The sequence below is a fragment of the Papio anubis genome, chromosome 6, assembly GCF_008728515.1.
Source record: "Papio anubis isolate 15944 chromosome 6, Panubis1.0, whole genome shotgun sequence".
In the NCBI taxonomy this organism is placed as follows: domain Eukaryota; kingdom Metazoa; phylum Chordata; class Mammalia; order Primates; family Cercopithecidae; genus Papio; species Papio anubis.
The window spans coordinates 77,281,629-77,299,984 of NC_044981.1; the positions used below are offsets into that span (position 1 = coordinate 77,281,629).

The 18,356-nt window shown below is 37.1% G+C and overlaps 1 long non-coding RNA gene across 1 annotated transcript in view; it reads right to left on the bottom strand.

Annotated features, from left to right (window-relative positions):
- LOC110743116 overlaps positions 1-17,766 on the bottom strand; it is a 123,516-nt gene extending 105,750 nt beyond the window's left edge. Inside the window, exon 1 of the long non-coding RNA XR_002521633.2 lies at positions 16,430-17,766. This is a non-coding gene — a long non-coding RNA (uncharacterized LOC110743116). The remainder of the gene's footprint in view (positions 1-16,429) is intronic.
- Between the last annotated feature and the right edge of the window lie 590 nt (positions 17,767-18,356).

Consider the following 18,356-nt stretch of genomic DNA (forward strand, 5'->3'; position numbering starts at 1 on the left):
CCAATTTTTCTTCCTCTTTAACCCCCACTTTAATAGACTTTCTGTACACTAGCTCCATTTCAGAATTTTCTTGCTGGGGAACCCAACTGGGACAGTATTACTGTAACTAGCAGTAAACTCTTTATCTAGATAATCATATCCTTTCATTTTCAGGCCCAACTTTATTTGATGGGTCAAATGGACTTAAAGAGAGATGGGGCTTGATCTGTTTTGCCAATGCTACACAAGTGAGGGCTAGCCACGGGCAAAGGGACCTAGTAGCAAGAGGCTGAGAGGTTTTCTACAGGTAAAGATGAAAAGGTAGAGCAGGAGCTTCTCCTATTAGGAGCTGTGATGTTGAGGGGGTCTCAAAGTATACCCTCAAAAATCTCATGTGTTCCCCTTAAAAGCACTAACATTTTCATGTTTACCACACAGATCGCATTCACTAACCAGGATGGGTCCAAGATGATACAAATATATACAACAGAGAACTGCAGGCAGTGGTTTGCTAGTAAAGGTTTGACAACCAGAAATCAATGCAGAGGGGAAGAAGTACTGATATGTAATGTTTGCTTATTTCCATTGTACAAACACACCCACCATGTGTGATTTTAAGCTATCAGTGGGATATGACTGATTGTGGAGTTGGGAGACATATGTAACAGCATACAGTTACAATAGTATTTCCACCACATACAAGTGTGATACACGTAAATAACTTTAAGAGAATAGATAATAGTAAAACAGTAAAATAATTAGGAAGTGGCACGTTGTTAGCATTTATTGCTTGTTTTCAATATAATTTGATATTATTGAATTTTAATCATAACATTTAACAATTGGCACAGAAAATTCCTGTAACTTTAATAATCAGCTGATGCAAGTCAATTCTAGGGCATCACCTGAGGCAGGATCAGTTCAGAAAAAATACTTTGCTTCTATTCCCTCATTCCTCTTACCAGTCTCCAATACAAAAAGCTAAAAGCAGAAAAGGAAGAGAGAGAAAAAAATTATGTCCCCAGACCAGATTAAAAAGGAAAGGGGATGTATTAGTCCATTTTCATACTGTCCGCTTTCATACCCCTGAGACTGGGTAATTTATAAAGGAAAGAGGTTTAATTGACTCACAGTTCAGCATAGCTGTGGAGGCCTCAGAAAACTCATAATCATGGCCGAAGGTGAAAAGAAAGCAAAGCACTTTCTTCACAAAGGGGTAGGCAGGAGAAGTGGCAAGTGAAGGCGGAAGAGCTTCTTAGAAAACCATCAGATCTCGTGAGAATTCACTCACTATCACAAGAACAACGTGGGGAAAACTGCCCCTATGAGTCAATTACCTTCACCTGGTCTCTGCCTTGACACGTGGGGATTATGGGGATTACAGTTCTAGATGAGATTTGGGTGGGAACACAAAACTTACCCATATTAGGGGACACATTCCAATTATCTATTGCTACATAATAAACTACCCCAAAATGTAGTGGCTTTTCTGTCATGGGTATGAAGGTTGACTGGAATCAGCTGGGTAATTCTTCTGCTCCATGTGAAGTTCACTGCAGCTGCAATCATCTGGATTGACTAAGCTCTCATACCCAAGATACATGGCTGGTCCCTTGGTAAAGACAGCTGGAAGATGGGGCTGAGCTGGTACTTTGGAATAACGGAATCTCTCTCTCTCGCTCGCTCGCGCGCTCTCTCTCTCTCTCTCCTTGAAAGCTCAGGGCTTCTCCCTCTTCATGTGGTCTCTCTATATGATATGTGGACATGTCAGATTTCTTATATGGTGCTTCAGTGTTTCCAAAATCACAAAATAAGAAGCTTCCAGGCCTTCTAATGACAGGCACAGAACCAGCTCAGCATCCTTTCCACTGCATTCTATTGTTTAATGAGTCACAGGCCAAGTGCGGATTCGATGCAGAAGGGGACATAGAAGGGAATGGTCCATTGAGGGCCAGCTTTGGAGACTAGCTACCACAGGATGGGAATGCATAGGTGGGAACAAGGAGACAAAGTTTGAATTCAATTTGAAATTAGAAGTTTAAATTTCATATTGGACCAGATTGAGTCTTTACATAACTGAAAATGACAGGAAATAAAATATTCTAGACAAATGTTATTAAGGGGTGGGAAAGGAATATTACACACAACAGGTTAGAAGGCATTTGGAATAATATAAAATAACTGGATATATATACCCCTATTTGGTTTAAATGATTCAAAAAACCCACCACATAAAACTGCATAAATGTTAGTGATTATTACAAGTCATTAAACTAGCATACCAAAATTGAGGTAAGTAGAGGTGTTTTATTAATCTATGTTCACTCTTACTTTTAAGAATGAGCATCTTAATTTCTATCTAAATAATGTGTGATCTGACAAACATTTTATATTTATTACTTTTTTTTTTTTTTAAGACAGAGTTTCACTCTTGTCGCCCAGGCTAGAGGGCAATGATGCAATCTCGGCTCACTGCAACCTCCTTCTCCCAGGTTCAAGCAATTCTCCTGCCACAGCCTCCCTGGTAGCTGGGATTACAGGTGCCTGCCACCACGCCCGACCGATTTTTGTATTTTTAGTAGAGATGGGGTTTCACCACGTTGGCCTGGCTGGTCTCAAACTCCTGACCTCAGGTGATCTGCCCACCTCGGCCTCCCAAAGTGCTAGAATTACAGGTGTGAGTCACTAAGCCCGGCCCATTTATTGTTTTTATCATACATTTTAGTATAAAACTCAGCATGTAGCCCAGTCTTCCATAAATCTTTGCAGCTTTTTCAAATATGGAAAATATGGAAAAATAAAGTATTGTTTGGTATATACTCACATTTTGCTTAATTTTGAACAGGTTAAGAAATAATGCTTGGAATTCACAGTATCAGATACTTTCCTTGAACAATACACTGCAGTATATTTTTAAAGTATGATTGGGAATAACAAACTAACAAAATTTTTCTCTATAGTGGTAACATATTTCCGTAGTTTTTTACAGTTTGAGTAACACCTTCAGGTATAATATTTCATTCTAGCCTTGAACAACATTGAACGGTAGAGCTTATTGCCTCCATCTTGCAGAGAAAGGAAACAAGGCCTCCATCTCAGCCCTCTTTTTAACCTTCTTATTCATGCCGATACAATAATTCCTCCCACAAACATGCATTTGATTAGAAACTACTCTAAGAATGTTAGATTTTAAATGTTAAAGAATAAAGAGAGGCCAGGCATGGTGGCTCATGCCTGTAATCCCAGCAATTTGGGAGGTCGAGGCAGGTGGATCACCTGAGGTTAGGAGTTCGAGATCAGCCTGGCCAACATGGTGAAACCCCGTCTCTACTAAAAATACAAAAATTAGCCAGTCATGGTAGCAGGCGCCTGTAATCGCAGCTACTTGGGAGGCTGAGGCAGGAGAATCGCTTGAGCCCAGGAGGTGGAGGTTGCAGTGAGCCAAGATTGTGCCATTGCACTCCAGCCTGGGGGACAAAAGCGAAACTCTGTCTAAAAAAAAAAAAAGAAAAGAAAAAGAAAAAGAAAAAAAAAGAATAAAGAGATAAACAAGCATTATAGTGCAAATTTTCTAGATAAAATTGGTGTTGACATTTATGTCTAGTAAGGAGATGCTTTAGACTTTAAGAAGATAAAAGAATGGAAGAAAGCAATAATAATAATAGAACACATAACTAGGTACTGTTGAAGATTGGAACTAAGATCTCTGGTCCATTTTTATGAATAATTATCTTCATGTTACATCAGGTGAGTCATTTTTGTTCTATGAATCATACTTGTTGTGATGGTTCAATATTTACTGACTACTTATAACACACAAAGCACAATCCCTGAAGGTGTGATAACACAGCCACCTGGGGGTTCATTCTCTCTCTACTTTTGTTAACTTACACAAGTTCCAAGAGACTAGGAGATAATGACAGTCAGTACAATAGTAGTGTGAGAATAACATTGACTACTTACTGACGAGGTGAACTTTGAAGTGAGTTGTGCAGGAAAGAAACAGTTGCCAACATATGAGAATAGATCTCTATCCTACCAGAAGAGATTTAGGTTAGCAGTCATAGGGTCAATCAAGGAGATTTGGTGTTAAAAGTGAGAAAATGGTTGTTGGCTTTAAAAGAGAGCCCACAACTTACCCTTTTTACCACTGTCACTTTACTCAGAGGGTTATAGGTTCAGGCATTAATGGAGCCCTGTTGCAGAGGATGGACACTTGGCATAATCAGGGATGCATGTGTGTCCCTACAGAGTGCCCTCTGACTCTTCCTTTTTTACTCTTCCACTCTTAACATTTTATTGCTTCTTTTTTCTCTCTCTCTTGGAATGGCCCTACTCTGAGCAGGCTTGGGGCAAATAGCTTAGATTTATTGCTAGCTCTCAGAGAGAAATGTCCTTCCCTTTTCTTCATAGGTGTGTTATTCATTAGGTGCTTCTTTGTGCTGCCCCATGCCCCAGTTCCAGGAAACTGCAAGGTAAAGCTACACCCTCCCAAAACTGACCAGGAAGAAATTAACCCCTGAACAGACAAATAATGAACTCCAAAAATGAGTCAGTAATAAATAGCCTACCAACCAAAAAAGTCAAGGACCAGGTGGATCCACAGCTGAATTTTCTACCAGATGTACAAAGAAGAGCTGATACCATTCCTGCTGAAACTATTCCCAAAAAAACTGAGGAAGAGGGACTCCTCCCTAACTAATTATCTGAGGTCAACTTATCCTGATACCAAAACCTGGCAGAGACACAACGAATAAGGAAAATATCACGCCAATATACTTGATGAACGTCAGTGTAAAAATCCTCAATGAAATACTGGCACACCAAATCCCACAGCACATCAAAAAGTATATCTGCCACAATCAAGTAGGCTTTTTTCATGGGATATCAGGTTGGTTCAACATACACGAATCAATAAATGTGATTCATCACATAAACAGAACCAAAGACCAATACCACATGATTATCTTAATAGATACAGAAAAGGCTTTTGATAAAATTCAACACTCCTTCATTATGAAAAACTTTCAGTACACTAGATATTGAAGGAACATACCTCAAAATAATAAGAGCCATCTATGACAAAACCAGAGCCAACATCATACTGAATGAGCAAACGCTGGAAGCATTCCCCTTGAAAACCCACACAAGAAAAGGATGCCCTCTCTCTCTCACCACTCCTATTCTAAATGGCCTTGGAAATCCTGGCCAGGGCAATCAGATAAGAGAAAGAAATAAAGGGAATCCAAATAAAAAGAGAGGAAGTCAAACTATCCCTGTTGGCAGACAACATGATCCTATATCTAGAAAACCCCATAACTCAGTCCAAAAGCTCCTTAAGTTGATAAATAAGTTGAGCAAAATCTCAGGATAGAAAATAAATGTGCAAAAATCACTGATATTCCTATACACCAACAGTCAAGCTGAGAGCCAATTCAGGAATGCAATCTCATTCATAATTGCAACAAAAAATAAAGTAAAATACCTAAGAATACAGCTAACCAGAGAAATGAAATATCTCACAAAGAGAACTACAAAACACTATGCAAAGAAATAAGGGATGACACAAACACATGGAAATACATTCCACGCTAATGGATTGGATGACTTGATAATGTTAAAACGGCTATAGTCTCCAAAGCATTTATAGATTCAATGCTATTCCTATTAAACTACCATTGAAATTCTTCACAGAACTAGAGAAAACTATTTTAAAATTCATATGGAACCAAAAAGAGCACAAAAAGCCAAGGCAATCCTAAGCAAAAGGAAAAAGCTGGAGGTATCACGCTACCCAACATCAAACTGTACTATAAGGCTACAGTAATCAAAATAGCATGGTACCAATACAGAAACAGACACATAGACCAATGGAACAGAATAGAGAAGCTAGAAATAAGGCCTCATACCTACAACTATCTGATCTTTGACAAATCTGACAAAAAGAAGCAATGGTAAAAGAATTCCCTACTCAATAAATGGTGCTGGGATAACTAGCTAGTCATATGCAGAAGATTGAAACTGGACCCCTTCCTTATACCATGTACAAAAATTAACTCAAGATGAATTAAAATCTTCTTTTTTAAGAAAATTACAAGCCAACTTTATTATGAACATAGAATTCAAAAATTTTAAACAAAATATTAAACCAAATCTAGCAGTGCATGAAAGGATAATACATCATTAAAAAGTTGATTTATTTCCAGAATACAGGAATGGTCTAAATTTTTAAGATCAATTAGTGAAATTCCCCACTTTATTTTTTTTTGTAAGTTTATAGATGATTTTTATTTTCTTTTTAATATTTTCCATAGTTTTTTTTTATATATACTTTAAGTTCTAGGGTACATGTGCATAACGTGCAGGTTTGTTACATATGTATACTTGTGCCATGTTGGTGTGCTGCACCCATCAACTCGTCAGCACTCATCAACGCGTCATTTACATCAGGTATAACTCCCAATGCAATCCCTCTCCCCTCCCCTCTCCCCATGATAGGCCCCGGTGTGTGATGTTCCCCTTCCCGAGTCCAAGTGATCTCATTGTTCAGTTCCCACCTATGAGTGAGAACATGCAGTGTTTGGTTTTCTGTTCTTGTGATAGTTTGCTAAGAATGATGGTTTCCAGCTGCATCCATGTCCCTACAAAGGACACAAACTCATCCTTTTTTATGGCTGCATAGTATTCCATGATGTATATGTGCCACATTTTCTTAATCCAGTCTGTCACTGATGGACATTTGGGTTGATTCCAAGTCTTTGCTATTGTGAATAGTGCCGCAATAAACATACGTGTGCATGTGTCTTTATAGCAGCATGATTTATAATCCTTTGGGTATATACCCAGTAATGGGATGGCTGGGTCATATGGTACATCTAGTTCTAGATCCTTGAGGAATCGCCATACTGTTTTCCATAATGGTTGAACTAGTTTACAATCCCACCAACAGTGTAAAAATGTTCCTATTTCTCCACATCCTCTCCAGCACCTGTTGTTTCCTGACTTTTTAATGATTGCCATTCTAACTGGTGTGAGATGGTATCTCATTGTGGTTTTAACGATACCTACACCAAAACCCCATCAGTACGTCACCATCTTCAAAGACCAGAGGCAGATAAAACCACAAATATGGGGGAAAAGCAGGGCAGAAAAGCTGGAAATTCAAAAAATAAGAGCGCATCTCCCCCTGCAAAGAAGCATAGCTCATCGCCAGCAACGGATCAAAGCTGGATGGAGAATGACTTTGACGAGATGAAGGAAGAAGGCTTCAGTCCATCAAACTTCTCAGAGCTAAAGGAGGAATTACGTACCCAGCGTAAAGAAACTAAAAATCTTGAAAAAAGAGTGGAAGAATTGATAGCTAGAGTAATTAATGCAGAGAAGGTCATAAACGAAATGACAGAGATGAAAACCATGACACGAGAAATACGTGACAAATGCACAAGCTTCAGTAACCGACTCGATCAACTGGAAGAAGGAGTATCAGCGATTGAGGATCAAATGAATGAAATGAAGCGAGAAGAGAAACCAAAAGAAAAAAGAAGAAAAAGAAATGAACAAAGCCTGCAAGAAGTATGGGATTATGTAAAAAGACCAAATCTACGTCTGATTGGGGTGCCTGAAAGTGAGGGGGAAAATGGAACCAAGTTGGAAAACACTCTTCAGGATATCATCCAGGAGAATTTTCCCAACCTGGTAGGGCAGGCCAACATTCAAATCCAGGAAATACAGAGAACGCCACAAACATACACCTTGAGAAGAGCAACTCCAAGACACATAATTGCCAGATTCACCAAAGTTGAAATGAAGGAAAAAATCTTAAGGGCAGTCAGAGAGAAAGGTCGGGTTACCCACAAAGGGAAGCCCATCAGACTCACAGCAGATCTCTCGGCAGAAACTCTCCAAGCCAGAAGAGAGTGGGGGCCAATATTCAACATTCTTAAAGAAAAGAATTTTAAACCCAGAATTTCATATCCAGCCAAACTAAGTTTCATAAGTGAAGGAGAAACAAAATCCTTTACAGATAAACAAATGCTTAGAGATTTTGTCACCACCAGGCCTGCCTTACAAGAGACCCTGAAGGAAGCACTAAACATGGAAAGGAACAACCGGTACCAGCCATTGCAAAAACATGCCAAAATGTAAAGACCATCGAGGCTAGGAAGAAACTGCATCAACTAACGAGCAAAATAACCAGTTAATATCATAATGGCAGGATCAAGTTCACACATAACAATCTTAACCTTAAATGTAAATGGACTAAATGCTCCAATGAAAAGACACAGACTGGCAAACTGGATAAAGAGTCAAGACCCATCAGTCTGCTGTATTCAGGAGACCCATCTCACACGCAGAGACATACATAGGCTCAAAATAAAGGGATGGAGGAAGATTTACCAAGCAAATGGAGAACAAAAAAAAGCAGGGGTTGCAATACTAGTCTCTGATAAAACAGACTTTAAACCATCAAAGATCAAAAGAGACAAAGAGGCCATTACATCATGGTAAAGGGATCAATTCAACAGGAAGAGCTAACTATCCTAAATATATATGCACCCAATACAGGAGCACCCAGATTCATAAAGCAAGTCCTTAGAGACTTACAAAGAGACTTAGACTCCCATACAATAATAATGGGAGACTTCAACACTCCACTGTCAACATTAGACAGATCAACAAGACAGAAAGTTAACAAGGATATCCAGGAATTGAACTCATCTCTGCAGCAAGCAGACCTAATAGACATCTATAGAACTCTCCACCCCAAATCAACAGAATATACATTCTTCTCAGCACCACATCGCACTTATTCCAAAATTGACCACATAATTGGAAGTAAAGCACTCCTCAGCAAATGTAAGAGAACAGAAATTATAACAAACTGTCTCTCAGACCACAGTGCAATCAAACTAGAACTCAGGACTAAGAAACTCAATCAAAACCGCTCAACTACATGGAAACTGAACAACCTGCTCCTGAATGACTACTGGGTACATAACGAAATGAAGGCAGAAATAAAGATGTTCTTTGAAACCAATGAGAACAAAGATACAACATACCAGAATCTCTGGGACACATTTAAAGCAGTGTGGAGAGGGAAATTTATAGCACTAAATGCCCACAAGAGAAAGCTGGAAAGATTTAAAATTGACACTCTAACATCACAATTAAAAGAACTAGAGAAGCAAGAGCAAACACATTCAAAAGCTAGCAGAAGGCAAGAAATAACTAAGATCAGAGCAGAACCAAAGGAGATAGAGACACAAAAAACCCTCCAAAAAATCAATGAATCCAGGAGTTGGTTTTTTGAAAAGATCAACAAAATTGACAGACCACTAGCAAGACTAATAAAGAAGAAAAGAGAGAAGAATCAAATCGACGCAATTAAAAATGATAAAGGGGATATCACCACCGACCCCACAGAAATACAAACTACCATCAGAGAATACTATAAACACCTCTACGCAAATAAATTAGAAAATCTAGAAGAAATGGATAATTTCCTGGACACTTACACTCTTCCAAGACTAAACCAGGAAGAAGTTGAATCCCTGAATAGACCAATAGCAGGCTCTGAAATTGAGGCAATAATTAATAGCCTACCAACCAAAAAAAGTCCAGGATGAATTAAAATCTTAAGTGTAAAACCCAAAACTATGAAAACCCTGGAAGACAACCTAGGCAATACCATTCTGGGCATAAGAATGGGCAAAGATTTCAAGACAAAGGCACCAAAAGCAATTGCAACAAAAGCAAAAATGAATAAATAGGATCTAATTAAATTACAGAGATTCTGCACAGCCAAATAAATAAATAAAACATCAATGAAATAAACAGACAACCTACAGAATGGGAAAAAATTTCCACAAACTATGCATCTGACAAAGGAACTAAAGGAACATCTATAAGGAACTTAAACAAATTTATAAGCAAAACAAACAAACAAAGAACCCCATTAAAAATGGGCAAAAGAAAGGAATAGTCATTTTTCAAAAGAAGATGTGCATGCAGCCAATAATCATATTTTTTTAAAAAGCTCAACATCACTAATCACTAGAGAAATTAAAATCAAAAGCACGTTGAGATACCATCTCATACCAGTCAGAATGGCTATTAATAAAAAGTCAAAAAAAACCCAAAAAAACAGATGCTGGTGAGGTTGTGGAGAAAAAGGAACACTTATATACTGTTAGTGGGAGTCTAAATTCATTCAACCATTGTGGAAGACAGTGTGGCAATTTCTCAAAGACCTAAAGACAGAAATGCCATTTGACCCAACAATTCCATTACTGGGTACATACCCAAGGTAATATAAATCATTCTATTATAAAGACACATGCATGCCAATGTCATTGCAGCACTATTCACAATAGCAAAGACATCAATCAACCTAAATGCCCATCAATGATAGACTGGATAAAGAAAATGTGGTACATACACACCATGAAATACTATGCAGCCATAAAAAGAATGAGATCACGTTCTTTGCAGCAACATGGATGGAATTGGAGGCCATTATCCTTAGCAAACTAACTCAGGTACAGAAAACCAAATACCACATGTTCTCACTTACAAGTGTGAGCTAAATGATGAGAACACATGGATACATAAAGGGGAACAATAGATACTAGCACTTCCTTGAGAGTGCAGAGTGCGAGGAAGGAGAGGATCAGGAAAAATAACGAATGAGTACTAGGCTTAACATCTGGGTGACAAAATAATCTGTACAACAAACCTCCATGACACAAGTTTACCTATATAACAAACCTATATATGTACCCTTGAACATAAAATGAAAGTTAAATAAAAAGAAAATCTTTCAACAAATTAATAGTTAAAAACTTCCCAAGTCTAACAAGAGACTTATATATCCAAATATAGGAAGCTCAAAGATTCTTAAATAGATACGACCTAAAAAGCTCTCCTCCAAGGTGCATTATATTCAAACTGTCAAAAGTAAAAAAAAAAAAAAAAAAAAATTCTAAAAACAGCAAGAGAAAAGAATCTAGTCACATACAAGGTAACTCCCATTAAACTAATGATGGATTTCTCAGAAAAAACTTTATGAGCCAGGAGAGAATTAAATGATATATTCAAAGTGCTGGGGGGAAAAATCCTGCCAGACAAGAAAACTACATCCAGCAAAGTTATTCTTCATAAATAAATAAAAAAATAAAGTATTTCCCAGGAATGCAAAAACCAAGGAAACTGATCACCACTAGACCAGTCCTACAAGAAATGCTTAAGGGAGTCCTACACCTGGAAGCAGAAGAAAAATATCTACGATCATGAAAATGCACAAAAGTATAAAACTCACTGATAGAGCAAATACGCAAATGAGGAACAAAAGGACACAAATGTCACCACCACAAGAAACAGAAAACCACCAAACAGTAATAATAACCAATAAGAAAGAAAATAAGAAAGGATATATAAAGCAACCAGAAAACAATTAACAAAATGACGTGAATAAGTCCTCATATATCAATAATAACGTTGAATATAAACAATTAAATTTTTCAATTAAAAGATACAGACAGGCTGAATAAATTTTTTAAATGACCCAGCTATATTCTGCCTACAAGAAATTTATTTTGCCTGAAGTCACATATAGACTGAAATAAAGGCATGGAAAAAGATATTCCACACAAATAAAGATCAAAAAAGAGCAAGAGTAGCAATATTTATATCAGATAAAACAGACTTTAAGTAAAAAACAGTAGGTCATTATATAGGAATAAAGGGATCACTTCAGCAGGAGCATATAACTATTCTAAATATATATGCACCCAACACTGGAACATCTAGACATTTATTTGAAGTAAATATTATTAGATCTAAAGAGAGTGATAGGCTCCAAAATATAATAATAGCTGGGGGCTTCAGCATCCCCTTCTCATGATTAGACAGATCATCTAAACAAAAAAAATCCACAAAGAACCTTAGATTTAAACTGCACTTTAAACCAAATGGATCTAATAGACATTCAAGAGCTACAGAATACACATTTCTATTATCACCAGATGGAATGTTCTCCAAAATAGACCATATGTTAGAGCATATTTTTTTTCCACAAAGTCTCAGCAAATTTATAAAAATTGAAATCATATCAAGCATCTTCTCAGTCTGCAATAGAATAAAACCAGAGTAACAAGAGGAACTTTGAAAGCTATACAAATACATGAAAATTAGACAACAAGTTCCTAAAAAACCACTGGGTCAATGGAGGAATTACAAAAGAAAAAAATTTCTTGAAACAAATAAAAATGGAAACACAACATGCCAAAACATATGGGATACAGCAAAAGCAGTGCTAAGAAGGAAGTGTATAGCAATAAATGCCTACATCAAAGAAGTAGAAAGATTTCAAATACACAACGTAATAATGCACCTCTAGGAAACAGAAAAGCAAGAACAAACCAAGCCAAAAATTAGTAGAAAGCAAATAAAACAAATCAGAGACCAACTAAATGAAATAGAGACTATAAAAACAAGTCAAAGGATCAACAAAATAAAAAGTTGGTTTTTTGAAAAGATATAAATGGATAGGGGTTGCAAAAAAAGAAAAAAAATTGATAAACCACTAGCTAAACTAACCAAGCAAAAAAGAGAAAGGAGCCAAATAAACAAAATTAGAAACAAATAGGGTACATTATAACGGATACCACAGAAATACAAAAGATTATCGGAGGCTACCATGAAGAACTATGCTCTAACAAACTGGAAAACCTAGAAGAAATTGATACATTTCTGGACAAATACAACCTACCAAGATTAAATCAGGAAGAAACAGAATACCTGCACGGACCAATAATGAGTAAGGAGATTGAATCAGAAATAAAAAGTCTCCCAAGAAAGGAAAGCCCAGGATCAGATGGCCTTACTGCCAAATTCTACCAAACTATAAAGGAGAACTAATACCAATTCTCCTACACTATTCCAAAAAAAAAAAAAAATTGAGGAGGAAGGATTCTCCCTAACTCATTCTATAAGGTCAACATTATCCTGATACCAAAAGCAGACAAGGACCCAACAAAAAAAATGAAAACTACAGGCCAATGTCTCTGATGAATGGAGGTACAAAAATTATCAACAAAATACTATCCAACTGAATCCAACAGTACATACACATACACAATCATGTAGGATTTATCTTAAGGCTATGAGGATGGTTCAACATACACAAATCAATAAATGTGATACATCACATCAACACAATAAAGGATAAAAATCGTATAATAATATCAACAGATGTTGAAAAAGCATTTGATAAAGTTTAACATCCCTTCATGATGAAAGCTCTCAACAAACTATGCATAGAGGGACCATACCTCAAAAAAGTAAAGGTCATATATGACAAACACAGAGCTAACATATTGGATGAGAAAAAGCTGAAAATATTTCCCCTAAGAACTGGAACAAGACAAGGATATCCACTCTCACCACTCCTATTTAACATAATATAGAGGTCCTAGCCAGAGCAATAAGGCAAGAGAACAAAATAAAAGGCATTTTCTTTTATTTCCAAATTGGAAAAGAGGAAATCAAATAGTCCCTCTTTGCTGATGATACGACCTTAGATTTAGAAAAACCTAAAGACTGTAGCAACCCTGAGATCTGATCAACAAACTCAATGAAGTTTTAGGATACAAAATCAACATTAAAAATCAATAGCATCTCTATACACCAATATTGAACTAGATGCAAAAAATTAAAAAGGCAATCCTATTTATAACGGCTACAAAAAATAAAAATACCTAGGAATAGATTTAACCAAGGAGGTAAAACACCTCTACAAGGAAAACTATAAAATACTGATGTCAACAATTAAAGAGGACACAAACATGTGGAAAAATATCTTATGCTTATGGATCAGAATAATAATATTGTTAAAATGACCATACTACCTATGCAATCTACAGATTCAAAGCAATCCCTATTTAAATACCAATGGCATTCTTCACAATCCTGAAATTTGTACGGAACCAGAAAAGAGCCTACACAACCAAAGCAATCCTGAGCAAAAAATACAAAGCTGGAAGTATCACATTATCAGACTTCAAAATATATTACAAGGCTATAGTAACCAAAAACAGAATGAAAATCATATAAAAACAGACATGTAGACCAATGGAACAGAATAGAGAATCGAGAAATATATCCATCTATTTACAGATGACTAGTTTTCAAAAAAGAGGCCAAGTGCATACACTGGGGAATGGACATCTCTTTAACAAATGGTGCTGGAAAAATTGAATATCCATATGCAGAAGAACAAAACTGGACACCTATCTCTCACTTTATAAAAAAATCAACTTCACATGAATTTTAAATTAATCTATTGAGATCATCATATTTTTGTCCTTTATTGTGTTCATGTGATGTATCATGTTTGTTGATTTGTGTATACTGAATCATTCTTACATCCCTAGGATAAATCCTACTTGATCATGTATGCGTATGTGCTGCTGGATTCAGTTTTCTAGTATTTTGTTCAGGATTTTTTGTGCTTATCTTCGTCAGGGATATTGGCCTGTTTTTTTGTTTGTTTGTTTTTGTTTGTTTGTTTGATGGGACCTTGTAAATTCTTACTTCAATGTAAGACTTGAAACTATAAAACTATTAGAAGATAACATAGGGGAAACACTTCAAGACATTAGGTGGCAATTTTATGGCTAAAACCTCCCTCAAAAGCACAGGAAACAAAAACAAAAACAGACAATTGGGACTATATTAAACTAAAAAGCTTCTGCACAGCAAAGTAAACAGCAGAGTAAAGAGACAACTTGTTGAATGAGAGAAAATATTTGCAAACTATATGTAGACAATTTGGACTATATTAAACTAAAGAGCTTCTGCATAGCAAAGGAAACAGCAGAGTGAAGAGACAACCTGTTGAATGAGAGAAAATATTTGCAAACTATTTATATGACAAAGGGCTAATATCTAGAATATACAAGGAACTCAAAGAACACAACAGTAGAAAAACAGCCCCATTAAAAAGTTGGCAAAGGGCATGAAGAAACATTTCTCAAAAAAAGACCTACAAATGGTCAACAAATATGTGAAAAAATGCTCAATATCATTAATTGTCAGAGAAATGCAAATCATAACCACAATGAGATATCATCTTAACCCTATTAGAATGGCTAATATCAAAAAGACAAAAAAAAAAAAAAAAACTACACTGGGGAGGATGAGGAGAAAAGAGAACTCTTATACACTGTTGGTGAGAATGTAAATTAGTACAACCATTGTGGAAAACAGTATGGAGAATGGAGATTTATCAAAAAACTAAAAACAGAACTATCATATGATCCAGCAATCCCACTAATGGGTATTTATCCAAAGAAAGAAAAATTAGAATATCAAAGGGATAGTGCTCTCCCATGTTTATTTCAGCACTACTCATATAGCAACGATATGAAATCAACCTATGTGTCGATCAACAGATGAATGAATAAAGAAATGTGACATATATACACAATGAAATACTTTTCAGCCACATAAAAGGAATGAAATCTTGTCATTTGCAGTAATGTGGATGGGACTGGAAGTCATTATGTTAAGTGAAATAAGCCAGGCATAGAAAGACAGATATCAGATATTCTCACACATATATATGTAGGAGCTAAAAAAATTGATCTCATGGAAGTAGAGAGTAGAATGATAGTTACCAAAACCTGGGTGGGTTGCTAGAGGGGGTGGGAGAGATGAAGAGAGGTTAGTTAATGTGTGCCAAATACAGTTAGATAAAAGGAATACATTCTAGCATTTACAGATAACTATAGTCACAGTAGGGTGACTATAGTTGACAACAATGTAGTGTATATTTCAAAACAGGTAGAACAGACCTCTTGAAATGTTCCCAACACATAGAAATGATAAATGCTTGAGGTGATAGATACCATAAATACCCTGACTTAATTGTTACACATTCTGCGCATGTAACAAAATATCACATGTACCCCACTAATACTAGGTATCCATTAAAAAAAAAATAAAAGGAACACTATTGTGTTGGTTTGAGAGCCAAACATTCTTGAAGTGACATGTAAAAGTCACCTGGTGAAGGAAAACATTATTAACAATTAGATGCAAAAGTTTGGAGCTGTGATAAAGAGTGGTTCTCTACAATTTCTCACTTTGAGTTTCTTAGAGTCTGGCAACAGTCTTTAGAAAGAAGGCATAATATCACATTCACTTGTAATTTACTGTTGAAAACGGGCTGTGTGAAAATGATTCTCATCAGTGGCTACTGAAACCTCAGGACAGTCACTCTAGTGATAAGATACACATCACATCCCTGAGGCCCTTCACCTTCCATTTCAGAGTTACAGAAGAACTAGCAACAAAGATTGTCACCTTGAGGTCTGAGTACTCAGGAATGTTCGTGGAGTGAATTATCATGAGTGAACGAATAAATGAGGAGCTCAGAAATGATACTCACGTGGAACCATCCTTCACTTTGATTTTGTTGTTTACTTCCTGTTCAGGCTTCAGTGTAACTATGAACAAAAACATTTTCTTAATGGCTTATTTGACATTAGTACCTAGTCAAAGTCAAGCTTGTTTGAAAATAGACTTTATTTTCCATTTTCAAATTCTAATTAGCTTCATATTAAATAACTGATTTTTATTCATCAACTACAGAAGTCAGACTATCACATTCTAAATTAGAATTAAGATTTCCCCAAGGAGACGATTCAGAATAGAATGTGATGTGGTGCATGCTTTCCTTCCTGCCCCTTCTCTCTTGTACGTGTAATCATTTTAGAGGAATTTACTGTTAATCCTATAATGATGCCTGAAGGAAAATCAGTGAGGATAGAGTAGGTCTGATTGTTCTAACCATAAATACTATCAGTTAGAGCTAGAAATAACTTTGGGAAACCATCACCACCAAAACTATGGTTAAACTAAAAATAACACAATACAATTTGAAGGGGGTGGATGACTGTGGTTCAGACAACAGTTTTCTCTTTATTGCAGGTTTACAGGCAGAGGTCACTACGGAGTCAACCATCGTGGTTTCTGACAAGCCTTTTCCAGCTTTGCAGTCCAGAGATCCTGAACACGATCATCTTCCCTTATGTCATTTCCCATCCCCTTAAAATTCCCTTGGATTCACTTTGCAGGGGACAGAAAGGGGAGGTGTGCTTGATATGGTGTTTTCTTCATCTGAGGCCAAGATGGAGCAACAGGGTAGAAGGAGAAATTCTTAGAGGAAGCAGGAAAAAGGAGTCTGAGTTGACCACTGAATGTGATTTTCTCCTAATAATGGTACCCAAACTTCTTTTTCACCATGGCTGAGTGGCCACCTGCAAAATCTCCAACCTAAGGGACGGTTTCATCTACTTCCAGGCAAAACTGACAGTGTGAAAATACTGGAGTTACTGAGCAAATTCACTCCAGCCTGTGCTGACTAGAGACTTACATCTTACAATTAAGCAGTGTTTTGTCCTGCTTTACAAATCAGCAGTTTCCTTATTGCTTAACACAAATACATCGTATCAAAAGGAAAAACAAATCTTCATAAAATAATAAAACTATATAATGCTACTTGATACTGCTCTATCACACTTTGAGAATTTCGAAGAATAATCATCATTTATAGGAAAGGAGAAGTGATTTGAAATAGTGATATTGCCTGGCCCTTCGATTTATAAAGTCACAGCGTAAGAAGAAATGGCAAGGCCGGGCGCGGTGGCTCAAGCCTGTAATCCCAGCACTTTGGGAGGCCGAGACGGGCGGATCACGAGGTCAGGAGATCGAGACCATCCTGGCTAACACGGTGAAACCCCGTCTCTACTAAAAATACAAAAAACTAGCCGGGCGAGGTGGCGGGCGCCTGTAGTCCCAGCTACTCGGGAGGCTGAGGCAGGAGAATGGCGTAAACCCGGGAGGCGGAGCTTGCAGTGAGCTGAGATCCGGCCACTGCACTCCAGCCCAGGTGACACAGCAAGACTCCATCTCAAAAAAAAAAAAAAAAGAAGAAGAAGAAATGGCGAAATACAGAAGGAAATTGAGTTACAGACTAACCCAGGATGTTGACAAGTAAAATCCAGAGGGTTCTGGGTTCTGTGCTGCTTCCATGTCCTCAAGGGAGCACATCACTTTCACTGTAGCAGACACTACTACACAGTACCCATTCTCCCCTTCTTTCTTTAGGGGAAGCAGTTGTGTTCAGGTTAAACACACACCAACACCACTACTATTTTCTGGCTTTACTTGTAACTCCAGATGTCTATGTGACACGGTTGCGATTTAAGATGTAAGCGGTGTGTGATAGGGTGGGTTCCTGGGAAACTTTGTTTAAAGGGAGTATATGTGGCAGCCGGTGCCTCTTTCCCTTCATCCTTTTCCTTCTTTCCTGA